General features: G+C 63.2%; 1 long non-coding RNA gene across 1 annotated transcript in view; it reads right to left on the reverse strand.

The window, feature by feature from the left end:
* LOC147344625 (uncharacterized) overlaps positions 1-4,953 on the reverse strand; it is a 26,170-nt gene extending 21,217 nt beyond the window's left edge. Inside the window, exon 1 of the long non-coding RNA XR_015155065.1 lies at positions 4,902-4,953. This is a non-coding gene — a long non-coding RNA (uncharacterized LOC147344625). The remainder of the gene's footprint in view (positions 1-4,901) is intronic.
* Between the last annotated feature and the right edge of the window lie 8,063 nt (positions 4,954-13,016).

The raw sequence follows: 13,016 nt of genomic DNA on the forward strand, positions 1-13,016 counted from the left end.
GCGCCGCGGCAGGGACGCCCGATCGCGCGCACGCTCTCGGTCCACGAGGGTCGCAGCGCACCGCCGCCACCGCGCGGAGGGCCGAGGAGGGGGAGGGAGAGGGCGGCGGAGCCCCCTCTCCCTCCACCCCCGCACCCGCCCCCCCCCACCGCGAGCCCGCCCGCCCCGGGGGGGACTCCACCACGGCCAAGGCCACACCGCGGACGGCCGACGCGCGCCCCCGGCGTCCGGCCATCACACCCGCCCCAGAGGGGCGGGGGACGCCGGCCGGCGAGGACACGGCGACCGGCCCGCGGTGGGCAAGACCGGGGACCCGACCCGCGCTCGGGCGAGCGCACCGGAGCGGGGGGCCGCGGCGGGGCGGGGGAGGGGGGAAGATCACGGGAGCTCCCCCTCGTCCAGCACGCGACGGCGGCGACGGACAGGCGGCGGCGGCGAAACGGGCAACGGATCGGGACCGCGGCGGGCCCGGAAGCGAGACACACCAGGGCGCGGCCCCGGGAGGCAGCAGACGGCGAGCGGACTGAGGCGGACGGACAGACGGAGAGGGGCACCGACGGGGTGCGGCCACGCGAGGCCAACGCCACGGAACAGGGGCGGTGTTGGTGGGGCGGCCGCGCGCCACCGCGAGGGGCATGGCTCAAAGCGACCCGTGCTGGGGCAGGGGGAAGCGCGAGTCGGCCGCCAGGGCCCACCGCGGGATCTCACCGCCGGAGGCCTCCCAGCACAGGGACGGTCCCACCGCACGCCCGGGACGACGGACTGGCGCCCCCCGGCACCCTCACGGGGGCTCACGCCCACCGCCACCGACACACACCCGAGAGCCGCAAGCCGGCCAGGGAGAACGCTCTCCCGCCGCGCACCGGCGGCCCCCACGTCCCCCACACGCGCAAGGCTCCCCGCGCGCCGCCCCGCCTCGGGGACGCCACCGGCCGACGGAGGCCGGGGGACGACACCCACATGAGGCGAGGCCGGCTCGGCCCCAGACAGGGGAAGGGAGCGCGGGGCGGTCGCACGCGCGGGACGAGGAGGCGAGGCCGGCAACGGCGGGGAGGGGCCGGCAAGCACGCACGGCGGGGGCCGCGGGACAGGGCCGCGGGCGCCATCCAGGGACCACAAAGACACCGGGAACACGGCCGGGCCACCAGGAAAACCAGCGCGGGGTCCCACCGCCACCCACACACGAGGGCGGTCCCGCGACACGCCTGGGACGCCGACCGGTCCCGGCCAGCCCCAGAGCGGGCCCCCACGACCCGGCCCCGCCGCCAGGGCCGGCGAGCCGCCCGAACCCATCTTCCGCCATCCGTCCTCGACAGATCCGTCTTCCGATCTCAGTCCGCCACCCCGAGGCTCGACATCCTGGGGATCACGCTCTCGAGCGAGGCGGCCCCGACCGTGACCGCACGCCGCCACCGGCTGCGGCTCGTGGGGAGAGGACGGGCGCGATAGGCTCTCCCGCACCACAGCTGCGGGGCTGGGGAAGCCAGGGCCGACCGGACGTCGCGCCCCCAACACCTTCCCCCCTTTGCCCCAAGGCTCACCACACCGCGGGGGCCGACCGCGCGCACACGCGACGCACGCACGCTCCGGTCCCCCCCACCTGCCGGACGCCCGGCGGGGCCCAGCGGGACCCTCCCCCAACTCGAAGGGGGGAGGCGCGGGCCGCGGTAGGCAACGAGCGGCACACGGCCCCACCGCGGGGCCGGCGCACCCGCCCCGCCCCACCGCCCCCAGGGGGGCGGTGGGGGGCGGGATGTTCTGCCCACGCGCTCTTGGCAGCCTCCACGGCGGCCACTGCGCACTCGGGAGGGGCAGCAGCTGGGGGGTCCGATACCCCAAGGCTCCCTCTCGGATCGCTAGAGAAGGCTTTCTCACCGAGGGCTCGCCGCCCCTCACCCGGATCGTCTCTCTCCTTCGGGCCCACGGAGGCGCTCCACGAGCCACCAGTCCTCAGCTGGGGTGGGAGGGGTCTGCGGTACAGGTAGGCGGACCACCGACACAGGAGCGTCTGCGCGGCCGGGGCCAGCGCAGAGCCCCGCGTCCCGTCCCCTGCAAGGCCTCACCCGTCAGCCTCGACGACGAAGGGAACAGGCACGCCTCTCCTACCGCCTCGACCCCCCCCAAAAGAGAGCCCACTCACGGGACACACACACACCACCGCGGTGGGGACCCAAGGAGGACACCGGGGTTAAGGGAAACGACACCACCGCTCGGCCTCAGGCACCTGAGCGACGACCTGGAGCGCTCCAGGAGCACCACCGAGGATCCAACGAGGCACGCTCGCGCACCCACGCGGGGGGGGCACAGCGCAGCAGCGGTACAGCCCTCCCCACCGCGGGGAGGGCCGCTCGCGGGGCACACGCCGGGAAGGCGAAGCGAGAGCATCTGCTGTGTCAGAAGACCCACGGCCCCCACTGACGCCACCCGAGGCGGGGGACAGGAGACCGAAGGTCAGGGCCAGAGGCCGCAACCCAGCCCCCGCCTTCCTCCCCCTCCCCGACGGCCAGGGGGAAAAAGTCAGGCGAGGGGCCCCGCGGACAGACCGAGAAGAGCAGACACGTTCACCGGGAACACCTGTCCCTCGTCTGGCACGGCTTAGGCCCGGCCCGGGAGAGCACGACCACACCACATCGATCGGATGAGCCAAGGTGGAGCGGGGGGAAGGCACGGCGAGGACAGTCACCAGAGGGGCCCGCTTTAAGCCTCACCGGCAACCCCCGCCCCCCCACCTCGCCTCAGGCGAGAGCGGCCCACGACCCCAGGAGGTTCGAGAACGCCTGACACGTGGCACGGAGCCCACAGGGCGGGGGTCGCATCTCAGCCTTCACCGGGTGCCCGCAGCGGGGAGCGCACAGGGTAGAAGACCCACGGCGCCTCGCCCCGCCGCCCTCGGGTCGCCCAGAGACCGGAGGTGGCACCACGAGTCGGGTCAGCCAGACAACACCACACAGGAGCCGGCGCACAGGCCCAGGCGGGCGGCTCCAGCGGCAAGGGCCGAACCGGGGACCAGAGCTGGCGGCCCGAAGGCCCAGAGCCCCGCGTACATCCAGAGACCCAAAGTTTCCTCGGCGGCAGACACCGAAGCAGACCGTGTCAGCACTTACCTGGTGGTAAAAAAGGCCCATTAAGGGCGACGAAATGACAGCAGCCGACAGCGGGGCCCATCCACGACTCGCATGGAGGACCCCCGGAACCTTGGCCCGGCCACCTGTCCCCAGCGCTACCCCATAAACACCAGGCCCGGAGCTCTCGTGGCGGGGGGGAGGGCGGGGGGGGGGGGGGGGGAGTCATCTGGTCGACCGGGGGAAGGGGAGCAGGGGGAGGGGGCGCGCGATGGCCAAAGTGGGGGCGCGGACACCCACCAAGGGAGAGGGAGCTGGCCGGGGGCGCCCTCTCCCGCTTCGCCCACACGGGTAGGGGTACCGGTCCGTCGGAGTCTCCGAACGGGGATTTGGCTTCGATGAGCATCAAGAAACAAGAAGGAAGAACCGTCAGCGAGGCGCCTCCAACGAGACGAGCGGGCCCCGACCAGGGACCGCGCCCGGGCGGGACCCAGACCGTCCTAGATGGGGCACCCAGGACGGCCCGAGCCGGTCCCCACCTCCTGACCTGGGTTCAGGGAGGTGGGGAGGGGTGAGACAAAGTCGCATCCGACGACCGAGACCCACGAAGGCACGCTGAAGGGTCGGGCGCGCCCTCCCCGGCCACCCGCGGAAGCAGGGTCCGGTCCATCCACGTCTCCGGACCCATCGGGACTTTGAAAAAGAAACAGCATGTGTGCCAGGAGACGCCTCGGGCGACCGGACCCCACGGGTTGGGGGGGGGGGGGGGCGGCCGCACACGCGCCCGCCTCTCCCCGTCAACCCTCACGACTCCGGCGGGCGGGTCCCCACCTCCGGAGCGGGGCCGAGGGCGAAGCACACGCTCCTGAGGGCGGCCCAGGAGGAGTCCGGACCGCCGAGCCCGAGTCCAGGCGCTCCGGGCAGGGAAGACCCTCTCCCTGCCCACCGCGGCGGCCCGGCCCAGGGAGGGTCCGGCCGGTCCTTCTCCGCGGCCACAGGGGCACGGGGAGATGCTGGTCGACCCGGTCCGGCCACCGCAGAGCCCGGCCCTGGAGCGCCGCGACGATCACCCTCCTCAGAAACCTAGAGAACCAATCTCCGGCGACAGCAGGACGTCCCTAGGCCTCGGCGCCACCGGGACTGTCGCCGCCAGCATAGCCGGTGTCTGAGAGCTCTGCCTCGGGCCCGGCGGCTGAGTCACAACCCTCCTGAAGGGCTCGCCGAAGCTCCGGAGGGGGAGGGACAATATACAAGCGGCCGCCAGGTGGCTCCCGACAACCGGCTCGAACGTCCCGAGGACGGGTCGCTGTCGCCGGCCGCCGGGGACGCCGCAGCGCCGGCCGCCCAAACGCCCGAGCTCGGCCCGGAGCCTCCGCCGCCGAGCGACGCGACGCGACGCGACGCGACCCCGGCCGCAGAGGAAGGGAGAGGAGCCGGGAGATCTCTCCCCTGGAGGCTGCCACGAAAGAGCCGCGATCCCCCCCCCCCCCCGCCCCCCACGCGATTCCAGGGTGGTGGGGGGACATTCCACGGAGACGCGGGCGGGCGGCGGGGGCTCGGGGCGGGGTGGGCGGAGAGAGGGGGCACCAGTGACATCCCAGGAACCCCCGGCCCCCGGCCCCCCGAAAGAGGGGGGCGGGAGGGAGGGAGGGAGAAAAGGAGGGAAGGAGGGAGGGAGGGAGGGAGGGAGGGACCGGCAAAGCGAAACCAGGCAAGCGCTGCTGGGAGAACAAAGCCGGACTTTCGAAAGCAGACACGGACACAGACACACAAGCCTAGGAGTAAGAAAGGAAAAGAAGGAGACACTCGGACCCCCAAGAAGAGAAAACAAAACTCAACCTGGGTAGAGACACCGTGACAAAGTCCAGAGACGACACACACAAGCATGCGCGGGTGGGTGGGGAAAGTGCACTTGAGGTCAGGAGAACATGGATTTCAACACCACTGGCCACAAACAGCGGAAAGGCGGACGGCCTGGGAGGTCTGGGGTGGCAGGGCTGCGGGGGGTGGGGGGTGGGGGGTTGGGGGGTTGCGGGGAGGGTGTGGGGGGGTGGTATTGAGGGGCGTGCTGGTGAGGAGGACGGAGTCCATAGGGATCCACTAAATAAACCCCGGGTCCCGTGACAACAGCCACCTCAATGAATACATAACTTTTTCACGTAGCTCAGAAACGAAATGAGACAAAACCACCAGGCAGGAAAGTCAACTCGTGGAACTGTCCTGGCAGCTTAAAAGTCAGAGAGAGAGAGGAGAGGGAGAGGGAGAGGGAGAGGGAGAGGGAGAGGGAGAGGGAGAACGCATACACATGTGCGTATACACGTGTACATATGTATACGCACACGTCATCGCGTCTATATATACGTGCACGCAGGCGTATAAACACACACGTACGAAGGGCATGCTCACGTACACGCACGTGTCTGTGTGCGCACGTGTATGCCTAGGCGTTTCTAGTGTGCGTGTATGCTTGCGTGTATATACGCAGAGGCATCTATACACATATGTACACGGATAGACACAGGCGTGAACACACATGCTCACATGTGCAGAGACGTCGGGATACATAGGCACACACACACACATACACGCGGACGTGTCAACGCATCTAGATGCACGTATAGTGTGTATACGTGTGATGTCTGCGCACAGGTGTGGACGCACGTCTATGCGTACCCGTACGTGCATGCTTGCATAGACACACATATCTGCGTGTGTATGTGCACACGTGTATGTACACACGTATACATACGTACGGACGCATACGCAGACGTCTACAGAGAGCGTATGTACGTCCACACAGACGCACGCGAGAATCTGTGCCTACATACACACGTGTGTATGTATACGTAGACGTGCACGCATGTACGTATGTACAGGTGCCCGTGTGCATCTAGAGTGCCTATACACAGATCGATGTGCATAGATGCACACACATGTATACGCATACGCAAACGCGCGTGTGTATACGTACATGTACATGTGCATCAGTGTATGTGTGCATGTATACCCATGTGTCTGCGTGGATGTCTACGTGCGCGCGTGTGTGGTGTGTGTATCTATGGGTGTACATTCGTACATATATATACTCACAGACACACACGTACATACCCGGGCGGAAACACACATCCGTGTGTGTGTGTGTGTGTGTGTGTGTGTGTGTGTGTGTGTGTCTGTCTGTCTGTCTGTCTGTCTGTCTGTCTGTCCGGGGAAAGCACAAGCATATTGCAAAAGGGGCTTTTCTGTCCAACACCGATCAAGGCGTCAGACACCTCAACCTCCAAAAGGGAAACAACCCCCGATGAGCGAAGTGGGCAGGAGGCCCGAACAGACCCCTTCCTTCCAAAGAAAGGTGGAACAGGCAGACACCCAGAAGCACAAGGTAGAACACACATCCACGGCAGGGCTGGGCTGGGCTGGGCTGGGCTGAGCTGGGGCTCCTGGGGGTGGGGGCGGGCTCACGGAAGCACCCCACCCCGGGGCGTTTCCCTGGACAATGATCCTTCTCATTCGGAGGGGAAAGGCCCAGGAGCCGGGAATCGCAATCACGACAGCAAGTTCGAACCATCAGAGGACAGTGGCTCCTGATGGATCGAACGCGTTTTTTCTGCAGCTGAGAAAACTGTGGGCGGACTCAGAGAGATCAGATCTCATCCCCTGGCGCCTCACAGACAGAGAAACCACATCCCTAGGGAAAAGAGTCCTGCGATGTACACTCCCCCAAAGATTCCCCCATTCGACCCAACCCAGCAACTCCACAGGGTGCCCACGGAGGGAAGGGACAAAGAAGATACGGATGTGTGCATGTGTGGGATCGACCCCTATACCTAGGTCGACTTCCGTACACACATCATGATAGAACTCTGTCTGTGTGCCTATGCCTGGATCTATTCACGTGCACGCGTGCTCACGCGCATGCAGACAGACACACACACACACACACAGAGGAATGGGACTCAACCACCAGAAGGGAATGAAATCTCACAGTCTGCAGGAACCTGGAGAGACCTTTAGAGGGTATTATGCTACATGAAATACCTCAGATCAGTCGTTTCCATGCAGAACCTACCAAACCATACACGGTGAACAGAACAGAACCAAACAGAAACAGGCTCAGACATACTACAAAGGAACACACCGGGGCGGGGGGGGGGGGGGGGGGGGCGGGGGTGAGGAGAGAGTGAGTGAGTGCCCCTGGCGAGGGAGACAGACGAAGTGGTGCAACCTTCCACTTATGAAATACATGAGTCACGGGCACGTCATCACACCAAATGTCATTTGCCGTGACACCAGGTGGTGACGGACAGTCACTAACTAGATGTATCCTGGTGATGGCTGTGTCATGTGCTACACTAAAACATCGTCTGTACAGCTGAAAATTAAAGGGGGGAACGACCCCCCCCCCCAAAGAAAAAGGAAAGGAAGAAGGAAGGAAGGAAGGAAGGAAGGAAGGAAGGAAGGAAGGAAAGAAGGCAAAAGTAAACGTTGGCAGTCAGTTAGACGTCCGTTTGAGAAGAGTGGGACTTGTGTGTGTGTGGGGGGGGGGGGGGGAGAAACTAGGGTGAGGAGGAGGAGGAGGAGGAGGAGCAGGAGGAGGAGAAAGAAAAGGACCCGATTGCCTTGAGGGGGAGGAGGAGATGAAAGATCCCAAGAGTGGACAGGACGGTCAGGTGAGTGCCATAGGGAAAGGAAACGAAGCCAAGCAACCGAACACACTCCCAACGGTGGTTTTGTTCAGTCCAAGATCAAGATGGGGACAGCACGGTGTCCTCCAGCACACAGCGACACACAGGCCGCACTCGGCAGGGGGAGTTGGGGATAACCCTGAACGCCGAAGCGGACAAAAGAAGCCGTCACGTTCATCCATGGCTGAAAAGTACCATGGTCCCACGACATTCCAAACTCCTCTCAAACCATTGAAAGACTCTCTCCCTCACTCGCCGTTCAAAATGTAGAGAACAGGAAAGGAGCGAAACGATGGTGGGTGGCTGGCTGGCTGGCTGGATTTCCGTGATGGTGTGATTAGGGAACACATGGACAGAAAAGCATCCGATTCACTTGTGTAAAGAATCTCTCTTGCCTTCTCGGCCTGGTGTCTTTCCTCTGTCTGGATGATTCCCCTCCCCCACCCCACCCCCCCACTCCCAGCTTGAAGATCAGCCTCCAAAACGAAGCCCTTTGTGCTCTCCAGGTCCCGCCGCCACGATCTCTTTGGAGCGCCCTTCCGAAGGGGAACGTTTTCATCCACGTCATCGCCCTGAGACAGCTTCAGCCTGTCCCTCCCCCCCCCCCCACCCACCCCCCCCCCCACTCCACCCCAAGCCCCCCGCCCACCCCCCCCCCTCTCCCTCCTGCTCCTCTTCCCCCTCCTCTGAACTGTCGAGCTCCCCTCGCGCTGGCCTCTCACCCCACACGGTGGCAGTGTTGGCCTAGGTATGCTCAGGTGTCTCCTAACCGCATCCGAGTGGACTTGCACTGTTTCTCAGCTGCGTCGTTCAGGGACCATGTTTTTCCTGGCCTTTTCCGCGGGTGGGGGAGACCCGGACGGGCCGGGGCCAGGCGGGGTGGGGGAGCCTGCGTGTGGGGGGAAGGGTGGGGGCAGAGAGGAGGAGGAGGAGGAGGAGGAGGAGGAACAGGAACACAGCTCCCCAGCGCCAGTGTGTGCCTGCGGCCTGGAAAAGAGATCACGCACCAGGCTGGCTCCGAAAAGGGGATCGATCGGTCAGGAGACCGGGCACGTTTGTGCTTCGCAGAGTCCCTGCAGATCGGACAGGCAGTGGCAAGTGTGGGGCTTCCCACACTTAGAACTGTTCACCCATCGTGGACACAGGCGTCTGGCACACCGGGGGTTAGGCTCTCGGTGCGATCGATGTCCACAAGCCGTAGCCACTGAAACGTGTGCACCCTGGAGCCGCCGCCGCCGTGCAGAGGGAGATCTCATCCGGCTCCGCGGGTCCTTCCCGTGAGTAGGCCGGGATCTCAGGAAGCACAGACATCCAGAGCATTGAGTGAACCTGACCGTCACGCTTTCCGAGTCCAAGTGAACCCGAAGGGAGGGTCCCTCACGTGTGGGTTTGTCTCTCCATCGGAGGCATCCTCTCTTGGAGCCGATTAGGGTGCCGCGGGCCCCGTGGAGCAGAGAGGACAGAGAGTTCCCTTCGGTCCCCTGCTCCTCCCACGGGCGCGCACGGGCACGCTCCCCAACGGTCCTAGGAACATCCTGCCCCAGAGGAGCGTGCCGGCCGGCCACAGCCCACCTACAACGGAGGCGTCCGTGTCCGTCCGTGTCCGTCATCCTCGTCCAGAGTCCCCCGTCTGCCTGCCCTCGCCTTCACGCCTGGCACTGTCCGTCCATTCTGTAGGTTCATATCGAACCTGCCCGGAGCCCGGCGGCATCTTCCCGGATCAGGGATCGATCGAAAACACCCTGTCCCCTGCCTCATCGGCAGGTGGATTCTTCACCACTGGACCACCAGGCAGGGAAGTCCCTTCACAGCCTTCTAAACTCATCTACCCCGAAACAGTCCACGTCGTCCTCCAACTCATTGGACCATCACGACTGAAATGAAGGAAAATATGTGCGTTCGAGAATGTCTTCACTCCTCAGTGCTTCTTGCTTTAGAACCACCAAGGCATCTCTCTCTCTCTCTCTCTCTCTCTCTCTCTCTCTCTCTCTCTCTCTCTCACACACACACACACACACACACACACACACACACACACACACGAACAGAGGTGGGCTCATAGTCCAAAAGAAACCAACGTTTGTGTGTATCCATCCCACTTGCTGTGGCTGTCGTGCCGTCGCTCATCAAAGAAGCTGATCTGATACGGAATCCGATGTCTTCTTCTCTAGGACACGTCGAGAGGCAGCAAGCGTGCCGGTGTGTGAGCACCGAAGGTCAACCCGGCATGATGGAGCCCGGCCAGGTGTGTGCTCAGAGGCCCACCTAGATTCGAACTCCAGTTCCCGGAGGGGAGCGGTGGGAACAGGAGTGTGGACTGCGAGTCCAATCCTCACCTTACAAAAAGGCAAAATCATCCCCTTCCTCCCTTATCGGCGTCTGCACGGCTCCTCCTGGACTCAGGGATCCCATCGAAAGGACGTCCAGGTTGTGTCCTTCTCCCTGGCCCGATCGTTTCGAACCTCTCCAAGAAAAAGCGGTGACGTCAAGAGATCCGTCTTGAGTTCGGGACTGGGGCTTCCCCGGGGGCCCCGTGGTCAACGATCCCGTGCCCATGCAGGAGACGTGGGTTTCGCCCCCGGTCCGGGAAGAGCCCACACGCTACCCATACGCCTCGGTGATGGAGTCTGTGCTCCAGATCCTGGCCGCTGCGAGTGTTGAGCCCACACCCAGCAGCCACTGAAGCCCACGTGCCCCGGCGCCCCTGCCCCCCAAGAGGAACCACAGCCACGAGAAGCCCAGACACACGACCGTAGAGCGACCCCCTCTCTCCACAGAGAGAGAACAGCTTGCACGGCCACGAAGACACACAGAGCACGCCCCCACAGACATCAAATACGTCCAATGATCGTCGAGCGAGACGGCCTGCCTGAGACCGGACGCGAGCAGCCAATACCTAGTCCCGTCACTCGGGAAGCTCCCTGAATCTTCTGTCGATACACATAAAGAAACCCTAGCTCACTGTGCCATGGGCAGCGCGGGGAGCTCTCCGTACAGTGCTGAGAGCACCGTGGAGACGTGACCCGTGGGCACCGTGAGCGTGACTGTTCTCACGAAGTCCCTCACAGTCCGGGCCCTGGAGATCGGCCCACGCGGACCTGCAGGCGATGGTCGGCCATCCCTCTCGGCTCCCTGCGCGCTCACGGGTCCAGGTGTGCCGTGCCCCCAGCATCCGCTCGCATCTTCTCGGCCTGTCTCCCCCGTGCCGCTCCACTGACTTGGAATCCTTCTCCCCTCTCGTCTCGTCTGACACGTTTTCTTTCCTGTTCGACCATGTCTGGCTCCCCGGGCACCACTTCCCGTCGTTCTTCTCGTCTCACCGCCCTCGTCTCGTGGAAATCATTCTCTGGGTCTCCGCTCTGTTCCCTAAGGACTCTGTCATCCCTCCACTCATCTGGGGATCGACTGGCACCTAGGCAACCCCGGTCCGTGACAACCGTGGTTCCGTGTCTATCGAATGACATGCCGACCGCAGGGGGCTCGTGGACGCGTACGAGCCGTGGAAAGCTGGCACCGGGGAATCATCCCGAGGACACACCCTCCGGTTCCACGGTGCTCACGGGAGCGTTTGGGTCGTCGTCGTCGTCGTCGCCGTATTCCCTAAGACGTACGCAGTCGCGTGGATTCAAACGGCGTCTATTGGGAAAGCACGGATCGCTCCCCGGATCACCGGAGAAGGCCACGGCAACCCACTCCAGTCCTCTCGCCTGGAAACTCCCATGGGCGGAGGAGCCCGGTAGGCCACGGTCCACGGGGTCGGGAAGAGTCGAACACGACCGAGCGGCTTCCCTTTCCCTTTTCCCTTCCACGCATCGGAGAAGGCCGTGGCAACCCACTCCAGTGTTCTCGCCTGGAGAATCCCAGGGACAGGGGGGGAGCCTGGCGGGCTGCCGGCTGTGGGGTCGCACAGAGTCGGACACGACGGAAGCGACTTAGCGGCAGCCGCAGCAGCAGCAACCGGATCACCTCAGAAGGACTTAGACACGAGTCTCGGTGGAGAGAGGATGGATCCTGCCAACCATCTCACTTCTGGGTAGACCTCGAAAGAAAATAAAACCTGAAACTCGCAGAGAGAGGCCTGCACCCCCAGGTCCATCGCAGCATCCATTCACAAGAGTCAAGATGGGGACCCAGCCCAAGTGTCCATCAAAGGAAGACTAGATCAAGAAGATACACGATCCAGGTAGAGATCGATCGATAGGGAGATCTAGGTGTCCCAGGTAGCCCCAGGAATGAACACAGTCTTACATCGTGATCGCATGGATGGGACTTAGGGAGTGATGCCCAATGAAGAAGTCAGGTAGAGAAAGAAAAAGAGTTTCTCCTGTCACTGACATGCCATGCAAGGCCACCTAAAACAATGAAAACGATCATCACAGAGCGGCCGGGGGAGGGAGACATGGGAAGATGCCGATGTAACGGCGGGCGGGGGAACTTCACGGATAAGGTACATATATACTGTCTACGTCACAAAGAGCACGGTGATTCTAAAGAATAGTATTGGTATTATCGTCGTCTCATATTCGGAGAAGGCAACGGCACCCCACTCCAGTCCTCTTGCCCGGAAAATCCCGTGGACGGAGGAGCCCGGTAGGAGCCCGGTAGGCCGCAGTCCACGTTGTCGCACAGAGTCGGACACGACGGAGCGACTTCCCTTCCCGTTTTCCCTTTCACGCCTTGGAGAAGGACATGGCAACCCACCGCAGTGTTCTTGCCTGGAGAACCCCAGGGACGGGGGTGCCCGGCGGGCTACCGTCTACGGGGTCGCACAGATTCGGACACGACGGAAGCGACGCAGCAGCAGCAGCAGCAGCAGCATTATCCTATTCGAAAGTCGCCATGACCGTGGACATGACGCATTCACTTCCCGTACAATGGAAGAAGGACACGGCAACCCACTCCAGTAGTCTTGCCTGGAAAATTCCATGGACGGAGGAGCCTGGTAGGCTACAGTCCGTGGGGTCGCAAAGAGTCCAGCACGACTGAGTGACTTCACTTTCTTTCGCATACAGTCATGGCATGTATGGGTTGTGGTCAAGCTATGAGCTACCGCTTGGGTGGTCATGAATGATTCTTTTGCAACAGACAGGTGCATCAAGTCACCACTCTGTACACGTTAGAACAGAGGATGTTGTATGTCCTTAACGAAGAACATTCTATTTCAATACACCGGGACATGACACACATAACATCACCTAGTTTTATTATCTTTCAATGAATGGTCAGTATTGGCTGCACGCCAAAAAAAAAAAAAAAAAAAAGGAAAGAAAGA

Source organism: Bos grunniens, chromosome 25 (assembly GCF_055505025.1).
Source record: "Bos grunniens cultivar Pamir isolate PY7600 chromosome 25, Bosgru_T2T1.0, whole genome shotgun sequence".
NCBI lineage: Eukaryota > Metazoa > Chordata > Mammalia > Artiodactyla > Bovidae > Bos > Bos grunniens.